The sequence below is a fragment of the Giraffa tippelskirchi genome, chromosome 2 (assembly GCF_054371585.1).
Source record: "Giraffa tippelskirchi isolate mGirTip1 chromosome 2, T2T-mGirTip1v1.2.pri, whole genome shotgun sequence".
NCBI lineage: Eukaryota > Metazoa > Chordata > Mammalia > Artiodactyla > Giraffidae > Giraffa > Giraffa tippelskirchi.
In genome coordinates this window covers 138979551-138984127 of record NC_137276.1, presented here as the reverse complement: position 1 = coordinate 138984127, position 4577 = coordinate 138979551, and positions in this window count along the sequence as shown.

Here is a 4577-nt window from a genome sequence, read left to right as displayed (position 1 = left end):
GACGTGGAGCGAGGCGGGGGCAGTGGAAACCTCGCGAGAGCGCGCCTCGGGACCCGTTATGTAACCTGGCGGCTGGCGCCGGGGAAGGAGGAAAGCTAGCGAGTGACTGGTATTGGCCACTCTGACCCTGGATATGCTTTTTGTCCCCTTTCCTCGGCTCCTTTTTTTTTTTTTGCGGGAACTGGAAATCGCTGGGACTAGAAGGAAGTTAATAAGTGGATCAAAGAGCTGGAGGACTGGAAAGAGTCCTCTTGACTAGACATCTGACTCACCTGGAAAGCTGTTAAAATAGATTCTGGGGCCCCACCCCCTCGGAGTCAGTAGGTTTAGGGTGGAGCTTTTCCCCTAGGATTTACTGGAACCTGTGGAATTCTAGACAGCCTTTGACTGTGATACTTCCTTTCTTGCCTGTGAGCCCTGCCCTAACCATTCCCCATTTGTAAATTCTACTAATCCCATTTTGAAGGTGGGAAAACAGACAGCGGAGGTGCAGCGTTATGAACTGGTTTATCTAAGGCTCCACAGTTAGTATATGGCACATCCTAGACTGAAGCCCAATTATCTTTCCCCATACAATGTAGAGAGTGGTTGGGCTCATCTGACACAAACTTTGGATTCCGCATTCCATTTTCCACGTTGCTTCTCAAAACGCACTTTTAGAATCCAAAAGTCAGAACTCAGGGAGGAAGAGGAACTAATAAGATAAATAGAGAACATCTAAGAAGTTGAAATTAAGAAGACCGCAGGGTACTTGGGAGACTAGTTATAACTATTGTTATTTGGAGTGAATGAGTTCAGTCGCTCAGTCGTGTCTGACTCTGCGACCGCATGGACTGCAGCAGGCCAGGCTTCCCTGTCCATCACCCACTCCTGGAGCTTACTCAAACGCATGTCCATCCAGTCGGTAATGCCATCCAACCATCTCATCCTCTGTCCTCCCCTTCTCCTGCCTTCAATCTTTCCCAGCATCAGGGTCTTTTTCAATGCGTCAGTTCTTCGCATCAGGTGGCCAAAGTATTGGAGTTTCAGCTTCAGCATCCAGTCCTTCCAATGAATATTCAGGACTGATTTCCTTTTGGATTGACTAGTTTGATCTCCTTGCAGTCCAAGGGACTCTCAAGAGTCTTCTCCAACACCATAGTTCAAAAGCACCAATTCTTTGGTGCTCAGTTTTCTTTATAGTCCAACTCTCACATCCATACATGACTACTGGAAAAACCATAGCTTTGACTAGACAGATCTTTGTTGGCAAAGTAATATCTCTGCTTTTTAATATGCTGTCTAGGTTGGTCATAGCTTTTCTTCCAAGGAGCAAGCATCTTTTAATTTCATGGCTGCAGTCACCATCTGCAGTGATTTTGGAGCCCCCCAAAATAAAGTCTGTCACTGTTTCCATTGTTTCCCCTTCTGTTTGCCGTGAAGTAATGGGACCGGATGACATGACTTTAGTTTTCTGGATGTTGAGTTTTAAGTCAACTTTTTCACTTTCATCAAGAGGCTCTTTATTTCTAATTCACTTTCTTCCGTAAGGGTGGTGTCATCATTGTTATTTTAGAGTTGCCCAGATAAAGAAAATGGGCTTAAATTGCTAGAAAGTGTTTCTAGATAGAAATTCTCATGACTTTAATGGAGGTTTTAAAGAATTTTAAATAGTAGAAAATTGGAAAAGTGTAGAAAAGCAAGATGAAGGAAGTAAAAATCCCTAAGGCTACCACCCAAAGATCTGTTATAATTTTAGTTTATTTTCTTCTAGTATTTATTCATACTTTGTGTGTACTTATGTTTATATATTTCTCCCTTTCCTCCAACTGAGATCATATTGCATAATATGCCTTTTCCACTTAATGTTATGTTGAACATGTATCATTAAAATATTCTCTGTTTACCATAGTATATATATAATCTAATAGCAGTTAAATAGGCAATTAAGGCAAATAGTGGCATCTTCAGAGAAGGCAATGGCAACCCACTCCAGTACTCTTGCCTGGAAAATCCCATGGATGGAGGAGACTGGTGGGGTGCAGTCCATGGGGTCGCTAACAGTCGGACACGACTGAGCGACTTCACTTTCACTTTTCACTTTCATGCATTGGAGAAGGAAATGGCAACCCACTCCAGTGTTCTTGCCTGGAGAATCCCAGGGACGGGGGAGCCTTGTGGGCTGCCGCTATGGGGTCACACAGAGTCAGACATGACTGAAGTGACTTAGCAGCAGCAGCAGCAGCAGCAGTGGCATCTTGATGCCTATTCTTTTATAAAATAAGATAGCTGAAGTTCATTTTTGAATTATGAAATTCTGCACTCCAGGAACAGGATCAGCAAGTCCTTTGGTTCCTTTTCCCAGCAAGTCCTTTGGTTCCTTTTCCATCTATAATCTAGAATCAAAGTATGTGTAGTCAGGGGTGAAGGAAAAAGTGATTCTTACTGATTAACCCAAGACAACAGAATATGAAACGTCTTTATTTCTTTCAGGCCTCCCCATCCAGAATGAGGGTAGATCTGTTTTGTACTGTTGTATTTGGAAAATGGGCTTCCCAGGTGGTCCAGTGATAAAGAATCCACCTGCCAATGCAGGAGACACAAGAGACTCAGGTTCAATCCTTGGGTTGGGAAGATTCCCTGGAGTAGGAAATGGCAACCCACTCCAGTACTTTTGCCTTGAAAATTTCATGGAGCCTGGTGGGCTGCAATCCATGGGGGTCACCAAGAGTCAACATGCACATATGCATGCATGAGTTTGCATGCATGCATTTGGAGAATACTGGCTCCTTTTCATAGGAAATCTGGTTCATAAACAAAAATATTACTGCATTTAATAGCTGTTCAGTGCCTACAGCAGAGAAAACACTAGGTTAGGACTATGATGGGGAATGAAAACCCTTTGTGGAAAATGACTTCCTCTCTAGCTACTGCCCTATCACCTCTTTGTTCAGAAGAGATTTAATTTACTGTCCCCACATTCTCACTGATATTCATCCTTAGACCACAACACTTTGGTTTCTACCTCCACCATCCATTAATAATTCACGTCAAATTCAATAGCTTCTTTTGTAGCATCATATTAAGGATTTGACACTATTGACCATGGACTTTATTTATGTTCCTTCTTTGGCATTTGTTATATCGGGTTCTTCCTTCTTGTTTCTCTTTTGACTCCTCTCTTTACCTAGCTTGTCAATGTTCGTGGTCACCATGCTTCCATGTTCATCTTTTCTCTTTTCTCTATGCATTCTGGAGATTCTTATTCATGTTGATAGCTTAATTCCAAAATATTGCATAAATGTATATATCTAACTGCCTTCTGTATATCTCCAATTAACAGCCAACTAGAAATCACCATTTCCCCGGCAAAATCTGTCCCTTTTGCTGTATTTTTAAACTCGTAACTGCATCACTATTCACTTAATCACTCATGCTAGAAACCTAGAAGTTATCCCAAACAGTCAGTCAACAATCCTGTTGAGTCTACAGCTGAGATGTTTGGAATCTTCCTTTCTCATCTTTCCTACTGCCATTGCTTTGATCAAGTCTTTATCACTTCCTACCTGAACTGTTGTTGCAAAAGCCTCCTAATCATTCTCCCCAATTCCACTCTCTCTATACTCTATAGACTATCTTCTGCTCCTTGTTAACCACCCCCCTGCCCATTCTCCCCAGTTGTGTACAGCAACATTAAGAATGACTAAGTTTACAATTATAACCTAAATGTCACATTCTGGGTCTTAGTTCAATTCAGTTACTCAGTCGTGTCCGACACTTTGCGACCACATGAACCACAGCATGCCACGCCTCCCTGTCCATCACCTACTCCGAGTCCACCCAAACCCATGTCCATAGAGTCGATGATGCCATCCAGCCATCTCATCCTCTGTCGTCCCCTTCTCCTCCTGCCCTCAATCTTTCCCAGCATCAGGGTCTTTTCAAATGAGTCAGCTCTTCGCATCAGGTGGCCAAAGTATTGGAGTTTCAGCTTCAACATCCGTCCTTCCAATGAACACCCAGGACTGATCTCCTTTAGGATGGACTGGTTGGATCTCCTTGCAGTCCAAGGGACTCTCAAGAATCTTCTCCAACACCACAGTTCAAAAGCATCAATTCTTCGGCACTCAGCTTTCTTCACCGTCCAACTCTCACATCCATACATGACCACTGGAAAAACCATAGCCTTGACTAGACGGACCTTTGTTGGCAAAGTAATGTCTCTGCTTTTTAATATGCTATCTAGGTTGGTCATCACTTTCCTTCCAAGGAGTAAGCGTCTTTTAATTTCATGGCTGCAGTCACCATCAGCAGTGATTTTGGAGCCCAGAAAAATAAAGTCTGCCACTGTTTCCACTGTTTCCCCATCTAGCTGCCATGAAGTGATGGGACCAGATGCCGTGATCTTAGTTTTCTGAATGTTGAGCTTTAAACCAACTTTTTGACTCTCCTCTTTCACTTTCATCAAGAGGCTCTTTAGTTCTTCTTCACTTTCTGCCATAAGGGTGCTGTCATCTGCATATCCGAGGTTATTGATACTTCTCCCGGCAATCTTGATTCCAGCTTGTGCTTCATCCAGCCCAGCGTTTCTCATGATG